The 18603-nt window shown below is 41.3% G+C and overlaps 1 pseudogene; it reads left to right on the forward strand.

Moving 5' to 3' along the window:
* Window positions 1-2829: 2829 nt before the first annotated feature.
* Window positions 2830-18603, forward strand: part of LOC114651260 (uncharacterized) — a 96654-nt pseudogene continuing 80880 nt past the window's right edge.

Below are 18603 nucleotides of genomic sequence, written 5' to 3' on the forward strand. Positions count from 1 at the left end.
CTGTACTGACAGAAGGTGGTGGACTGTAGTTCTGGGTGCAGGCGCTCTGCAACTGTGAACTGTGTATCCCCAAAGGTTGTTAATAATAATAATAATAATACATTTTATTTATATAGTGCCTTTTCCATGCTCAAGGCACTAAATGTATGAACAAGCAAATGAAAGTAGCAGCAGACAATTAAACATTATAATGTGAGTTCACATTAACAAGAATCTGTGCATTTGAAAAGGGGTTTATATTTTGAGGAGATGTGTCCTCTAACACCATTCCACAGTGAAACAAAGGGACACTCCAGGAAGATCTAGTACTTCCTTAAAGAAGATAACAAATGTCAGCCTTGCATATGCCAGGGACTGATGCCACACTGCTTAACAAGTGGAGAAGAGAAGAGTGACTAGGCTGACCAGACAGAGTGACTAGGCTGATTTCAGGACCTAGAATTACAGGCTATGAGGAGAGGTTGAAGGAGATTAACTTTTTCAGTTTAAACATACTGAGATTAAGAGTGGACATGATTGAAGCAGGCCAGATTCACTATATGGGCTACTGGGCAAGTGTTATTCTTAAACATAACCTGAATTATTGTAAAACATATCAATATAACAGTCCTTTTGTTATTTTTTTTAAACACACAGCTATTCTGGTTTCTGTAAACTTGTTTTCCTCATAGATTTCCAGTTTGCCTTTTGACATATGAAAGAAAGAGATGGTGAATTCCCAAGAGAATTTAAAGAATACAAGAAATCTGACAAATCAGTGGAGAGAGACTATTCAGTCCATCAGGCTCGTTTATTTAACTAATGGCTGAGTTGTTCCAATATCTCATCTAGACTCTTCCTAAGGGTTGTCAAGGTTTCTGCTTCACCTTCATGTCTTGCTAGTTTGTTCCAGAGTCCCACAACTCTTTGCATAAAGAAGTGCATCCTGGCTCCAATCCTAAATGCACTTACTCTTAATTTCCACTGGTGTCCACCAGCCACCACCATTTAGTTAAAATAATTTTCTGCATCTACTTTATTGATGCCTTTGAGAATTTTGAAGACCTAGATTAGGTTCCCACATAGTCTCCTCTGCTCTAGACTAAACAGGTTTAATTCTCTGAGTCTGTCACAGTAGGCCATGTGCTTACGTCCTGGGATGCACTTGTTTGCTCTCCTCTGCGCAGCTTTAAGTGCTGCTATGTCCTCCTTGTGCTGTGGTGACCAGAACTGGACACAACACTCCAGTTGCAGTCTTACTAGTGGATTATATAGTTTCAGCATAACATCCCTTGATTTAAATTCGCTTTTATGATAAAACTTAACATTTTGTCTTTCTAATCATTTTTGTGCATTGCTTTGATGATAAAAATGTTGTGTCAACATAAACCCCTAAGTCGTTTTCAGAGATTGCTTCCTGTACGACAGTGTCTCTCATCTCATATTTATAATTGGTGTTCCTTTTGCCCATATGTTGCACTTTGCACTTTTCTGTGTTAAATTGCACTGCAAGACTTTCATTAGTGAAGGATGTGTGTATTGAGCTGCCATTAAAGCCTTGGAAATCTTGCAGGGCTCAAGCTGGCCACTATGTGTGTTGCATGGCCTGTGTGCGAATGTTAAGAGTACTCCCCTGGCACTGCAATCATATTTACTCTTTGTGTATGAGTCGATGCTGGACTGCATATGGCTTTTATGTATCATCGTCTATTGGTTATGAAGTTGGAAATTCAAAAGGAGCTGTGAAATTGTGTTTTGCCAAGAGCATGTGCCTGACCTGAATGCAAAGTCCATATTTTTGGCCACACACTTGCCATCTCCATGACATGCCTTTTGAAGACAGTGTTCCACACTGCTTTTTGTTGTGTCTCATGGCCTTCAACCCAGAGTTTTCTGATGTCAATGACTGTCTTTAACTAAAAACATCTGAAGGACCACGTGGTGCATTTCATAAGACTGGACCTCTGGGTACGCCCATGAAATAAAGATTACGTGATCGTTCTGCTAAACACTTGCTTTATTTTTCAAAATATGAGGCTGTTTCAAACAGTATGTTCACACAGTCTTGTTAACTTGGTCATTTATATGAATGCTTACATATTTGTAGACAAAACAAAGACCTACTGTAGTCAAGTACTACTTTTCCATGTAACCCTCAAAACTTTTCCAGGAATATTTTTTTCACGGTGAGATTAAGGGATCGATTCTGCACCGCAGCAATGCAGCATCAGTCAGCTTATTACTTATTCTATGATGATGTGGTCCACATGAAATATGCCATCTGTCAAGGTTGTGCATATGCGCCCAGATTGAACCTCCATTACCAAAGGAATTACTTCACATCAACATCTGTTTTCATAACATGCCTGCTAAAGAACATGAATTTCAGCCAAGGTGGTGCACTTGGCACACAAATATCAGACTACACTATACAGCACTGTGTTTGATGATGGTTTAAGGAGTTCTGCCATCTTCAGTTCTCAGTTACATTCACTGGTGGTCTGAACCAGAACCACACATAATGGATTAACAATTGGATCAATTCAGACAATTGGAATAAACACTGAGTTTAAAGCCTGCAAACTTGTTACCTTTGCGCTTTTCAAAACCTAACTTAGTTTGTCCATCATAGCCAACATAGTATACTTCATCCATTTCAGTCTATTCTGGAAGCACAACAAGCATAGCAGGAAGCAACCCTGGACAGAACACCAGTCCATCGCAGGGCAGACACTTGCATTCATTTCCACTAAGGCCAATTTGCCAAATAATCTTAGTGGGAGGAAAAATGGAATTCTAGAGGATTAAACCACACAGATACAGGGAGAAGGTACACATTCCACGTAGACAATGGTCAGGAGCAGGAACCCCTATAACTGCACCAGGTGAGCTGCATTGCCAGTTATTATTATTATACAGCGGAGCAGCTGACACATGTCCTTACGGATATATTTAACATCTCTCTGTGTCAAGCTGTTGTGCCATCTTGCTTTAAAACCTCAGAAATCATCCCAGTTCCGAAAAAACCCATAGTCACAACCATGAATGACTATCGCCCTGTAGCCTTAACATCAATAGTGATGAAATATTTCGAGAGGCTGATCAAGGACCACATTACTTCTGTCCTACCCTCCTCTTTTGACCCACTCCAATTCGCCTACTGCTCCAACTGTGCCACAGAGGATGCCATATCTATTGCACTCCATTTTTCATTGGAACATCTGGAGAATAGAGACGCTATGGTCCGCATGTTGTTTGTTGATTTTAGTTCGGCTTTTAATACCATCATCCCTCAGAATTTGATCAGCAAACTGGGCCCATTGGGACTGGGCATACCTCTGCAAAACTGGATATTGGACTTTCTAATGGATAGGCCACAGTACGTACGGGTAGGAAAAAATAAATCAGATACCATCTCCTTGAGCACAGGTTCTCCACAGGGGTGTGTTCTAAGTCCCCTCCTCTTCACACTCATGACCCACGATTGTTGTGCCAAGTTCAGCACAAACCAAATTATTAAGTATGCGGACGACACACAGTGGTGGGTCTCATTCGAGGTGACGGAGGAGGGGATTACAGAGAGGAGGTGAAGTCATTTGTGGAATGGTGTGATAAAAACAATCTGATACTGAATGTCGAAAAAACAAAAGAACTGGTGATCGACTTCAGGAAGAAACAGCTGATACACATCCCGGTCTACATTAAGAACACTGCTGTGGAAATTGTGCAGTCTACTAAGTTCCTGGGAGTTAATGTGACGAACACCTCACCTGGTCCCTGCACACCTCCTCTGTCATCAAGAAAGCTCACCAGCGCTGATCTTTCTGCGGAGGCTAAAGAGGGCCCATCTCAGTAAGTCAGACCTCACCACTTTTTACAGAGGGACCATAGAGAGCGTGCTAACCAGCAGCAGCTCTCTGTGCAGGAGAGCTGCAGCGCTTCGGACTGGAAAGCACTGAGGAAAGTGGTGAGGGCTGCGGAGAGGATCATTGGAGCCCCGTTGCCAAATGTACAAGATTTGGCAAAACAACGCTGTCTGGCCAGAGCTGAGCGGATTTCTAGAGACCCTACTTATCCTGCTTCTGAACTCTTTTCCCTCATGCCCTCAGCAGAAGGTACCGCAGCCTGAAATGTAGAACTACCAGGTTTAAAAACAGTTTTTTTCCTACTGCCGTTCGTCTTTTAAATGAAGCATTTTAGTATTTTATTGTAGGCTGATTTTAACTATGTGTTTTTATTAATGTCTTGTGCATCGTATTTTCGTTCTGCAGCACATCTTGGATGTTCTGCTAAATGACAAATAAAATTGAATTGATTGATTGATTGATTGACATTCAGCAGATTCACTTACTGTACACTTTATTGTGTTGTAGATTTAATTTTAAATGGATGCATTTGCCACTTATTCCTATTAAGCTAAACTTTTTAACCCACAATGACAAAGCAAAACTGTTTGTAGAAAGGTTAGCATATTTTTTAAAATTCAGACTGATTTCTCTCTTTCATAGATGTATTCAGAGCCGTTGTAGTGTCACTGCAATCTGTATATTCTATTTGCTTAAAATTCATCTTGAGATGTGCCTAGATTTTGATTGGAGTCCACCTGTGGCAAAATTAATTGATTGGACATTGTTTAGAAAGGTACACACCTGTGTATATGAGGTCCACAATTCACACTGCATGTATAGATATAAACCAGGCCATGAAGTCCAAGGAACTCTCTTTAGACCTCCATGGTCAAATTATGGTGAGGCAGAGATCAGGGCAAGGATTTATGACCATTTGTAAAAGCTTTGAGTGTTCGCAGCTTTACAGTGGCCTCAATAATTGTGACATGGAAGACGTCTGGATCCACCTCTTCCTAGTGTTTGCCAAACTGAATAACCAGGCAAGTGGGGTCTTGGTCAGGGAGGTGACCAAGAACCCAATGGTCATTCTAACAGAGCTTCAGATGGGAGAACCTGTCGGAAGGACAACAATCTCAGCAGCACTCCAACAATCAGGCATTTATGGTAGATAGGCTAGACGAAAGTCACACCTGAGTAAAAGACATATGACAGTTTAAAGGACTCTGAGAGCATGAGGAGAAAGATCCTCTGCTCCAGTGAGACAAAAATTAATTTTTTGGGGGAAAAACTCCAAACACTAGGTCTGGTGAAGACCAGGCACTGTTTTTCCCCTGTCTAATACCATCCCCTACAGTGAAGCATGGTGGTGGCATCATCATGCTATGGGGTTGCTTCTCAGCGGTAGGGACAGCAAGACTCAGAATTGAGAGAAAGACGAATGAAGACAAATAGAGAGCGATCCTTGAAGAAAACCTGCTGAAGAGTGCACAGGACCTCAGACTTGGGCGATAGTTCACCTTTCAGCGTGACGATGACCTGAAGCATACAGCTAACAAATGCTGAAGTGGCTTTGGGACAACAAAACAAAATAAAGGCAGTACGATGAAGCTGTGCAGAGTTTGTGAAAGATGTAGGCAAGAGGGGAAAATAAACAGATTTGTATTAATTTATGCAAAGCATTGCTATTTAAAGGAAATTATTTTCACTGTTCTCATAAAAAGTCTTTTTAAAAAATTAATGAAAAACAGTAACAAGCTGAAACCCTTATGTAATGCTTCCCAGTTTCCATTACTAACAAAAAACCTAAAGAAAAAAATGCAGGCCACTTCTTTGCGCTTGAGCTCTTATTTCATTTAGACATCTGATTCAAAACTGAACTGCGTCACGTCACTACAGCTCTGCACCAGACACAAAAGTCTGCAATGTAACCACCATCACAGTGCTCTGCAGTGATTAACTCAGCACATTAGAACTCTGGGGGTTTAGCAACAAGTACAGATTTATTTTTATATGAAGGCTTTCATTTTTGTCTAAAAGCAATAAAATCATGATGGCAAATACTTATTTAGAAATGTCTTTGTCACTCAGCATCTCTTTTTTATATCTCAGACTACACTGATTAAAATTTAAAGTCTGTGGTCACCCTAGCCATTAGTTATGGGACACACTGTTAGCTCGCTGGAGGAGTAGAAAAGGAGAGAATGAAAACAAAACTGATGGCCGTTATGAACAATTCTTCACATCCTCTCTCCGACACACTAGCCAACAAAATACTCAGCATACGTGTGTCAGTAAATGCTGCTGGAGCTCCTTCATACCTATGGCTGCTTCTCGGTTCATATCTTCTTAAGGGGCTACACTTCAGAATGCCTTAGCAAAGGCCAAGAGCCACTTCTAGAGCCACAATCCTGCCAGCACACTGGGTCAAATGAAATCAAAAGCAAGACAAGTTTCACTGAGATAATATTCAAACTTTAATTTAATTATTGCTTATGTTTATTTACAGAGAAACAAGGCTTTAAATAGTATAAGTCAAAAGCAGGAGAAAACATACAACCTGAAAGTTTCAAATTAATGTCCATACAGCAAGCTTCACTTTAGTATAACCAGGAGATAAAGGTGTTTGTGTAATTTAAAGAGTCCATTCCTCTTAATCCAACTGAAGCATTCTTTATAAATGTGTGTTATCATGGCACAGCCTTTGTCATTGGGGCACATTTTCATTTTTCAGGTGGTGCTATACTTTAGTCTTTGGTTGGCATGATGTTTATGGTATGTTATCAGGACTACTCTACCTACACCCCTCTCACTGATGCCAAAGCTGCTGCATCTCATCCCTCCATTTTCAAAGAATTATGTCATCTGCTTCATGTCTGCCTCTCTCAATAGCTGTATAGCGTCTGCCTCTCTCAATAGCTATGCTTTCCTTTATACCATGGCTTGATTTCTAGTTTTAGTAGGTGGATGACTAATAATTCACCCTTGGTCTTGCTCTTCTGTCAACCTGAAGTTATGTTAAGCTAATTATGACATACAAATTAAACAACAATATCCCCAAAAGCCCAAGTTTCACATCTTCTAACAAGCATATACACACTGGCTAGTTTATCTTAGCTGTAATTCATAATAATACCTCTTCCAAATATTTGCTTTACATTTGCATAATCTTCCCCTAATTCCTGTCTCATTTGCATATCCCAGAATTCAACACTCTGTTAAAACACGTTGTTTATTGCTGTCAATTTATTTAGCTGATAGTACAAAAGAAGAACAAATCTAAGGGATCCCTTTTCTACAGTAATATAAAATTTGGGCCACAGCATCTTCTAACTGTTACCTTTCTCGCTAGCCTTTCAAGGCTTGTCTTCATTCACAGTTGTGTTTATCAGGACTTCCTGTTCTCCTAACCATCTACTAAACTGCTTAAATACACAATTAGTTTAAAGTGATGCTAGTTTTCCCTTATGAGCTCTATTCACTTAAAAGCTACATCTCAATAATCCTGAAAAAAACTTTCTAGTTAAATATATTATATATATTATGAAACTGTTTAATAAACTGAAAAACTTACATTTCACTTTCATTACACCCAGGAAGACGTTGGCGGCTAAAGACCTGAAGTCTCTAAAACTGTGAGTTTATCTGATTTTGTTGGTTATTTGCAACTGTTGGTATTATTGACTAGAGTTTGTGCTTTGCTCTTGTGAATAGTCAGCTTTTCAGATGTCATTTATAATATTAGTGGACTTTAAATTTATATTGTCATGACCCATTTTACTGTGTGCTTGATATAGTTTGCATGTTCACATATATGAATATTGTATGGTTTAGAAATTTACTGTTAATCTGCTGTAGATGGAGCCTGAATTCCACAAAGAGCACTGTACAGAGGCAGTGGTGCTGTAAGAATTATGTTTCTGGACTTCTCTAGCGCCTTCAACACCATCCAACCTCTGCTCCTTAGGGACAAGCTGACAGAGATGGGAGTAGATTCATACCTGGTGGCATGGATCGTGGACTATCTTAAAGACAGACCTCAGTATGTGCATCTTGGGAACTGCACGTCTGACATTGTGGTCGGCAACACAGGAGCGCCACAAGGGACTGTACTTTCTCCGGTCCTGTTCAGCCTATATACATCGGACTTCCAACACAACTCGGAGTCCTGCCACATGCAAAAGTTCGCTGATGACACTGCTATTGTGGGCTGCATCAGGAGTGGGCAGGAGGAGGAGTATAGGAACCTAATCAAGGACTTTGTTAAATGGTGCGACTCAAACCACGTACAACTGAACACCAGCAAAACCAAGGACCTGGTGGTGGATTTTAGGAGGCCCAGACCCCTCATGGACCCCGTGATCATCAGAGGTGACTGTGTGCAGATGGTGCAGACCTATAAATACCTGGGAGTGCAGCTGGATGATAAATTAGACTGGACTGCCAATACTGATGCTTTGTGTAAGAAAGGACAGAGCCGTTATACTTCCTTAGAAGGCTGGCGTCCTTCAACATCTGCAATAAGATGCTGCAGATTTCTATCAGACTGTTGTGGCGAGCGCCCTCTTCTACGCAGGGTGGTGTGCTGGGGAGGCAGCATTAAGAAGAAAGACGCCTCACGCCTGGACAAACTGGTGAGGAAGGCAGGCTGTATTGTTGGCATTTAGCTGGACAGTTTGACATCTGTGGCAGAGCGAAGGGTGCTCAGCAGGCTCCTATCAATTATGGAGAATCCATTGCATCCACTAAATAGTATCATCTCCAGACAGAGGAGCAGCTTCAGCGACAGACTGCTGTCACTGTCCTGCTCCACTGATATACTGAGAAGATTGTTCCTCCCTCAAATTATGCGACTCTTCAATTCCGTCCGGGGAGTAAACAATAACATTATACAAAGTTATTGCCTGTTTTTTTACCTGCATTATTATCAATCTTTAATTTAATATTGTTTTTTGTATCAGTAAGGTGATGCTGGAGTATGTGAATTTCCCCTTGGGATTAATAAAGTATCTATCTATCTATACAAAAATACATTGAATTGAATTGATATGGCTGAGCCAGGCACAGACGCCTGCAAGAATGCAACCCATTTACATTGCATGGCAAAAGAATGAAAGCAATGTATGTCTGTCTTCTTACACAATTCCTTAAGGTTAAAGACTCTGTCTGCTTTCCAGTAAAGTGTCTGGACTTGTTGGCCATCTTTACACCTCTAATCAAAATCGGATATTAAAACCAGGAGGTGGTCAAAAATAGATAGTGGCCACCTATCACACAAGTATAAAAATGAATGCATTTTCTGTCTGAATACAATAACCAAGTAAGCCTAAGTGGATTTGAATTCTAGATGGAAAAAATGACAACAGCTTGCTCATGAGGCACATACTGGAAATACATTTTAATGATAGGTGTAAATGTAATCCTTCTGAATTGCATCCAAATGCAATGCAAGTACTCAATACACATAAATAGATAGATAGATCTTTATTGTCATTGTCACTTTTACAAAGGAACAACGAAATTGAAGGTGCAATCAACTCAGTGTGAGGAATAAGGGTTAAAATGACAAAAAGACAGAATATAATAACAAACCGAATAGTAATAAATATACAAATTGCACTTGTTGAGCTAAGGTATATATTGCACATTGGAAGAATAATATGGAGCAGTTTTATTTTGAGTTCAGGGCCATGATTGCTTTTGGATAAAAGCTGTTTTTAAGGCGGTTTGTCCTAGTTTTCATAGCTCTGTATCTCTTGCCCGATGGCAAAAGCTGGAAGAGGCAATGACCGGGATGTGATGAGTCCTGCGAAATGTCTATTGCTTTCTTGCGGCTTCGGGAGGTGTAGATTTGTTCCAGAGTGGGGAGGGTACAGCCAATTGTTCTCTCCGCTATCCTGACGACCCTGTGTAGCGCTTTCTTTTCTGAGGAAGTGCAACTGCAGTACCACACACACAGTCCGTACGTGAGCACACTCTCAATGGAACAATGATAAAAAGCAAGGAGCAGATTTTTTGGGAGGTGGTTCTTTCTGAGAATTCTCAGAAAATACAGTCTCTGCTGTGCCTTCTTTAGCAGCTCCTTGGTGTTGGCACTCCAGGTCAGGTCATCCTCCAGCTCCATACCCAGAAACCTGAACACCGGGACCCTCTCCACACAGGCCCCCGCCAATGGTGAGTGGCTGGATGTCAGTTTTGTTTTTCCTAAAGTCAATAACAAGCTCCTTTGTTTTTTTGTTGTTGAGGAGCAGGTTATTGACTGTGCACCACTCTGACAGTCGCTCCACCTCATCCCTGTATGCTAGCTCACCCTCCTTGCCCGAGATGAGTCCGACCACCGTCGTGTCATCCGCAAACTTTATAATCTTGTTGCTATGGTGAGTGGGGACACAGTCATATGTGTAGAGGGTGTAGAGGAGCGGGCTGAGCACACAACCCTGCGGCGTCCCGGTGTTGAGGCTGAGAGCAGTGGATGTGTGGAGACCCAGCCTGACCCTCTGGGAGCGACCCGACAGGAAGTCCAGTATCCAACTGCAGGTGAGTGATGGAAGTCCCAGATCTGCCAGTTTGGACACCAGTCGTTGTGGGAGGATGGTGTTAAACGCCGAGCTGAAGTCTACAAAGAGCAGTCTGGCGTAACTCCCCTGCTGCTCCAGGTGGGTCAGGGCAGCATGAAGGGCTGTGGCCACAGCATCCTCCGTGGATCTCTTTGCTTTGTAAGCAAACTGAAATGGGTCCAGGTCTGCTGGCAGGCAGGCGATGATATGACTCCGCACCAGTTTCTCAAAGCACTTCATGATGACAGATGTGAGTGCCACTGGGCGGAAATCATTCAGACTGTTCATGTTGGATTTTTTTTGGCAGCGGAACAATGATTGAGGACTTGAGGCAGGATGGGACAGTGGCCTGGGACAGGGACTGGTTGAAAATCCTGGTGAAGATTCCGGCCAGTTGATCTGCACAGTCTTTCAGCACCCCGTCCAGCCACACCGTCGGGTCCTGCAGCCTTCCTCGGGTTCACTTTCCTCATCACCTGCCTCACCTCACACACTTCCACTGTGAGTAAATTGCTGTTGTGAACAGGCTGTTGTGATGGAGCTGCTGTTGGTGTCGCCTCAAAGCGGGCAAAGAAGATGTTCAGCTCCTCTGCCAGAGAAGCGTCTCCCTCAGCAGCCAAGGAGTTGCTGGATTTGTAGCCGGTGATGTGCTGGACACCCTGCCACACCTGCCTGGTGTTGTTACTCCTCAGATGATCTTCTATCCTCCTTCTGTATGCTGCCTTGGCCTCTCGGATGCCTCTCTTCAGGTTCGCTCTGGCTACACTGTAAAGAGCCCCATCCCCAGACCTGAAAGCAGTATTCCTAGCTTTCAGCAGACTCTGGACATCCCTCGTCATCCAGGGCTTCCTGTTAGGATAAATCCTTATGCGTCTGTCCCCTGGTGACGTTGTCCGTGCAGAACCTGATGTAATCCAGGACTGCAGTAGTGTGGTACTCCAAGTCTTGGTGATAGAAAACCTCCCAATCGGTTCTCTGGAAGCAGTCCTGCAACTGTTGGGAGGCCTCCTCGGGCCATATGGTAACAGTCCTGGTCATAATGGGAGCTTGTTTCCTGAGGGGAGTATATGCAGGGATTAGAAGCAGAGATGTATGATCAGACTGGCCAAGGTGTGCTAGGGGTTTAGCCCTATAGGCCTGTCTGATGTTTGTGTACAACTTGTCCAGTGTTTTTACTCCCCTGGTTGCACACTTTATGTGTTGATGGAATTGAGGGAGAACTGCTTTCAGATCTACATGATTAAAGTCCCCAGAAATGATGTGAACAGCCTCAGGATACTTGCTCTGTTTAGTGCTGATGGTGTCATGCAAGAGCCCCAGAGCCGAGTTAGCATTAGCATCAGGTGCTATGTACACAGCAGTTAGCAGTATAGCATTGAATTCACGGGGGAGGTATATGGGTCTGCATTTAATTGTCATAAACTCCACGTCTGGAGGGTTTGATGGAGACCCTTCAGACAGATTAGGGATGCAATATTGAGGAAACAGAGGGTAACAGAAGGTTCTTGTTTATTGCTATGTGTAAATAGTATGTTTAAATTCACACTTGTGTGTCTTCTCAGAACAGTTGACAATAACATAATAACAATGCATCATGGGAAAAATCTCCAAGCATGCCTGATCTAGTCCTGGCTGTCTGATGCTGTGATTGCCCTACATGCCTCTGTCATGGCATCTAAAAGTGAAATTCCCTCATAGGGATGGTGATCATACAATTTCCATCTCCAGGCACCCTATATCTTGTCAGAAGAAGAGCCTGAGTTGCTTTGAAAGCTTGCATATTGTAATCTTTTTAGTTAGCCAATGAAAGGTGTCATTTTTGCTAACACAGTACAACACCCTACTATTGTACATCTCCAGGCAGAAAAGAATTCCGAATGGGGATTATGGAGGTTGAATTTCTTTTGACATATTTGGAATAGCCCTAAACTAGTCCATCAATGCAGCTGTGTGATGGAATGGAACTTTGTCCCATTTGATTGCATAGTGTTGGACAGAGACCTTAGCATCCTCTCTCCCTTCAGATTCCAGTAGCAATCTGTGAAACTTATCAAGGAATACAGTAACATCTTGCAGAGTTATGTGGCTCAACTGTTGGGATGTATGTTATAGGACCATAGTTATGTTTGCACCTCTCTGCCCTGGTATCTTTACTATTGCTCACTGCCCAGTTACATTCCTTCTATGCCTCCTGGTCTTGGCCAGATTGAAGCCAGCTTCATTCACATAAAGGAACATAGGTGGTTCAACACTGGACTCCAACTCCATGATCCTCGGAAATCACAACAACCATCCCAAAGGGAAACACATGAAAACATATATAACAAAACATGTCCTGCATACAGTTATAGTAAACATATAGTGAATGTACAACTCTGGCTCATTACCTGTAGATACTGATACCTCAGCTCTTTTACTCAGTTACTGTTCCTTTGAAATGGCACTCTGTACATTTATTTCATGCTTAGGTTGTGATGTTTCAGGATCATATCAATAGTTGCTATACTGTCTAAATGAATGTTGTGGAATGTTGAGTGGTCTGCAATTACAGCACCCTGTATTTTCTGCAAATGAGCTTATTGTTGCTCCAGACTATCTAAATAAACTCTGCTTCTTGCTCTACAGTGAACATCTTGCCTTGCCCACCAGTTGCAGGTCTTTCAATTTTATGTAGGCAAATATGCAATGTAGGACACAAAAGACAATATTTATTTTTACGGTAGTAAATATAGACTTAAAAACAGTATTTACTGTAGCCTACGTATGCAAATACACCAAGTGAATGTTTTTGCACTTATCGATTTTCACGCTTGAATGTTTCAATGATCGATGCCACACATGACTGTGAAATTTTTGGTTGCACCCTTAGACCAGCCTCACGCATAGACAGACCATGAATAATGATATGGTCTACAATAGTAGCTCTAATTTCATAGCTGATCTGTGTTCTTTGTTGTCTTTGTCCTTGTCCACCTCTTCCTCTTCGTCTGGCATGTCATCTCTGGCCTTGTTCCTGTCTGCCTTGTTACATTTTGTGTTTAAAATGAAACAACATAGCCACCATAACCTTTTATATTGTGTTAGCGTCTTTCAAGTGTTTTAGTGTTAGACTTGCGAGAAGTGGCTAACCAATTGCAAGTTTGGCCCAATTTTAGAAAGTGATTTGTGATTGGGCCATAGCAGCTGCTGCCATTTTGTAGTGAATAGCTTGATTCCCACTGCTACCAGAGTTTTGCAAAAAGTCCTTAAGCAATGAAAAGTGATGTGCAAGCAATGTTAAGGTCTTTGCTTTTGTGCAAGAATGTTTGATGTTTTGCTCATATGTATTTGGAATTGCATGCACTAATGACTTTGGTCACTGTAGCTAAGCTGAGAAAACGGTATTATGTCACAGGGTCTCATATGTTTTTTGACTCTTGAAAGGCCCTATAAATTTTGTTTTTATCAGTACTGCACCACATGTCTAATGTATTCAGTCTTCCTTATGCCAGTGTTTCTCAGTCTTTATGGTCCCTCAACCCAGTTTTTCCTTTTTAATTCATTAATGATCCACTATCAGCTGTTGCAAACTGCTCCCTTGGTCAACTACTCCTCACAAGCTGGCAACATCGACTCCAACTGGGCTTGCCACTTCACCCTTAGAGTATGGAGAAGACCGAAACGGACTGTCCAAACTGAAGGTAATGATCACTGCTTTCGGGGGGGACATAAAGGAGCTCAAGAATAAAATAACAGACATGCACAAGATAAACGAGAAGCTGCTTCAGTATATTAAAGACCAGGAAAAAGATTCAGGTAATCGTATTGAGGCAACGTTTAAAGGTATGCTAGATAAAATTGAGGAAAAAATACAGGAAAATGCATCTAAGTTTGAGAATAAACTAAGAGCACTTGGTGCTCAGTTTGAAGACATTAAGCAAATGTTCACGACTCGTATTGAAATAGCTGAAGAACTGGCATCTACCACTGACAGAAAAGCAATGGCTGCAAATTCTGAATGCAAAATACTTGGAGACAAACTAGCTGCATTCGAAGATGAATGCAGAAGGAATAATATTAGAATTGAAGGTCTCCCTGAGAATTGTGAAAGTCCAAACCCAGTGAATTTTGTAGTTGAACTATTCTCTAAAATAATTGGAGAAGACTTCAAATCAGACACCGAGATAGCAGCAGTTTACTGCATACATGGATCGAATACCTCAAAACCTAATATTCTCATCATGGCGTTTTGAAAAATTATAATTGAAAGTACATAAAATGTTATTTCTGAGACAGAAACAGGAGATTATATTTGACTTAAGATTATATTTTATGCTTATAGTATTTGGACTGTAATGTCAATAGATATCTCTATTTTAATCGTTATATGCAACTGCTGGGGGGCTTGTTTTGTTTTGGACAATGCTCTGTCTCTACATATGTCAGAGGACTGGGACTTTGTGAAGTGTGGTGTAGCTTCACATGGGGAGGCAAAATTAGGGGGAAGGGGAAACTAGGGGGGAGAGAAAGAGAGCAAGCTATTTCTAATCTGTTCTTTTAATCCTTATATAATTATAAGTGCCAATGTAACAATAGGTTTCATGGCAGTAACTCCAGGGAAAATTAGAAATTAAGGTCAATGCCATCTTATCTTAAATTAAGACTACAAAAACAACAGAAGCAATGTCTCCATGACCAAACAGTTAACTTTGTGAGGTGGAATGTTAAAGGTGTCAATCACGAATTAAAGAGAAAGAAAGTATTCTCTCACCTAACAGGTCTAAATGCCAAAATATTATTTTTATAGGAGACCCACTTATTAACTCTTTTAGGGCGGATGTCGACTTTTGTCGACAGGAGGGGTTGAAGGCGAATGTCGACAAAAGTCGACATCCAGGGATAAAGGGCGACAATCAGCTGTTAATGGCGACAAATCTCACTGTCACGTCACAGGCATTCCCTCTGTGCTTGGAAGAATGCTAGACTCGTTGACTCGGCAAATAAACATTGCGTGTGCGTGAGTTGTGAAATGTAAACAATGGCAAGATGCCACCGACATGTGAAAAGGCAGCGAAGCAAGTGCAGAAAAGAAAACACTTGGCAGACGTTGTTTTGCGCATTACCGCGGAGTCGGACTCTTGATTTTTCAGAATCGGACTTTATTGGCAGTGATCAGGAGATCGAGCAAGAGAGTTAGAAGCAGGCATCAGCTGATCAGACACCAGCCGATGCCGCGCGAGCGGATCTGCTGCCAGTTGAGTGTCTTCGCGCAGCCGATGCATCTACAGCAAGGTTCGCATGGGATAAATACACATACATTGATCCGTTGAGAGCCGATATGGCTACCGGAGTTTACAAGACGGCATGGCTTGCTTTTGGACACGACAGATCACCAGCTGCTGTACTTCAGGCTGCTCTCTCCTGATGCTGCTTTTCAGCTACTGTCAGACGAGACAAACAGGTAGGCAGAGATTTTTTTTGAATCGCAGGCTGCGTTTGCATCGCATTCTCGTTATTCAAAGTGGAAACCCACAACGAAAGACGAGATGAAGCGCGCTGTGGCATTACAAATAGAGATGGGACAGAACTGGTGAGATAACTTCAGGGAGCATTGGTCCAAACGTGTTTTGTCCCCTGGTGGCTTAGGTACGTGCTGCTGCAAAGTTTATTCACTTCTGTAATAAACAGAAGCAAATCCCATGGGGGTGAGCCAGGCTATAATGCCATACATAAAGTTCATAAAGTTTCAGAAGATGAAAAGAGGTGACAATACGGTTTTCATGCAGGCAGAAAACTTGGTGGCAGTGGCATGGCACGATGGCAAATGGGTGACTTGTCTCTCTACAGTACACACTAACAATATATGTTAGAAAATGCAGCAACAGACAATTGAAAAATAGGCATCAAAACAACACATAGAGAATTCAGGCTCATACAACATGCAAGACAGTAACATTTGTCAAAAGTAAATATTTTTTGTTGATTTGATATGTTAAACAATTGCTTTGTGTTCTTTTTTAAAAAATGTTAGTTTTTGGAAAAATATTCTGCCCTGGGAGAAAAGAAACAAAAAAAAAATTAGCCCTAAAAGAGTTAAGCAAGGATCAGTTTCAGCTGCACAGAGACTGGACTGGCCTAATATTCCATTCCAGCTTTACAAAGAAAACTAGAGGTGTAGGAATTCTTATACAGAGAACAATCTCATTTGTAGTATCAGATGTAGTATCTGATCCTGAAGGGAGATATGTGATCATCATGGGTAATTTATTTAACTGTAAAGTGATTTTGATAAATATCTACACACCCAATGTGGATGATAAGGACTTCATCCAAAATGTATTTGCATCCATTCCCAATGTGCACACTCATAAAATTATAAAGGCTGGGGACTTTAATTGTGTTTTAAATCCAGACCTAGATAGGTCTCCTGCCACATCCATGATGGCATCTAACACTGCAAAAACAATTACATGGTTTGTAACTGATCACAACTTATAAGACCCCTGGATATTTCTAAACCCAAACTCAAGAGCATATTCCTTTTACTCACCAGTGCATCACTGTTACTCAAGAATTGATTATTTCTTTATGGATAACAATTTTTTGCCTATGATTAAATTGTGTAAGTTTAATGCTATTGTTAGCAATGCACATAATTCACTTGAGCTCCATATGCGCAAAGCATACAATTATTCAACTTAAAATTATCTATTGAGTACATATGTCTTGTTTAAAATTGTCCAAAAATGTTTCCAGGGCAAGATCCAACCTGCGAATGTTGCACTCAAGCTCCAGCCTCACTGGGTCACATGTTTTGGGCCTGCACCAAAATAACATCATCCTGGACCAAAATCTTTAAATGCCTTTCAGACAGCCTTGGTGTCACAATCCCTCCTAATCCACCAACAGTTGTGTTTGGTGAAATTCCAGATGGGCTTAAAGTGGAGAAGGACAAACAAACTGTAATTGCCTTTACTACACTATTGGCACATAGACTTATTTTGTTAAACTGGAAGAATCCTAACTCACCTCTTTTAAGTCAGTGGGTAACTGATGTTATATATTATTTGAAATTGGAAAAAATCAAATTCTCACTTAGAGGATCTGTGCAAAACTTTTTCAAAACTTGGGAGGATCTAATCAATAACATTTTAGAATAAGAATTTAAATTGAGGAAGCAGATTTTCTTCCCTTTTTTATTCTATTTATTTTCTCTACTATTAAAGTTTTACTCTCCTGGCCTAGCTCTCTTTCTTATGGGTGGGGGTTGATTTGATTCGAGTCTAGTTTTGTAAAACTTGACTTGCTTGTATGGAATGTTATCTGATTTTAATAAATTCAATAAAATGTAAAAAAAAACAATGCCACATTACATGTACATGCTGATGTCTCCTTCACCAGTTCACTGTTCCTTTCAAATTGCACTCTGTTGATTTATTTCATTCTGATATTGTGATGTTTTGAGACCAAATCAATGGTGGATATACTATCAATATCAATGTTGCTGAAAGTTGTGTGATTGCAGTTATACTATAGCTATCTATATGTCCGTTAAATGTATGTCCTTGTTCCACAGAACCATCTGAACAATCTCTGCCTCTTGTCCAATGAGAAAGATCTGGCCTCGTCCACCAGCAGCAGGTCTTCTTTCAGTTCTGTGACAGCAGAATATTTCCACTGATATGTAACTATCTTTATATATAATCTTCATTTGGATCTTGATCTTTGTTTGTCCGCCAATTCACTGCCTTGTGTGGTGTTCCTGCTGTGTTCAGTAGAGGGCAGTAGTGGTGGAGGAGGAGAGGAAGTGAGGGGGAGGATCGTTGGATGAGGTTGGAGTGTGGTGATTAAAGAGGATTGAACTAAAGGAGACTACATGCTGTTTGTACTGGCTGAATACACAACACCTTGGTTGTTACTTTTGTTTACAAACACTGTCGATACCACACTTTGTGTTTAGATCTGGCGTCGACACCACTCTTTGTGTTTAGATCTGGCGTCGACACCGTGCTTTGTGTTTAGATCTGGCGTCGACACCTGCTTCATTGTCGAGACTGTGGTTTTTTGTGTTTCTATCGACCGTCATTTACAGCACTTCGTCCAAATCGAATGTTCACCCACTTCTTGGAGTCGGCAGTCAGAGTATATAAGTCGGACATACTTCTGTGATTTTCCATCAGTCGGCGTTTGGAGTTCAAGAAAGAAGCATTGGTTCTTCCTTACTCTTTGGATTGCCACAAAGC

This window comes from Erpetoichthys calabaricus, chromosome 4 (genome assembly GCF_900747795.2).
Source record: "Erpetoichthys calabaricus chromosome 4, fErpCal1.3, whole genome shotgun sequence".
In the NCBI taxonomy this organism is placed as follows: Eukaryota; Metazoa; Chordata; class Cladistia; order Polypteriformes; family Polypteridae; genus Erpetoichthys; species Erpetoichthys calabaricus.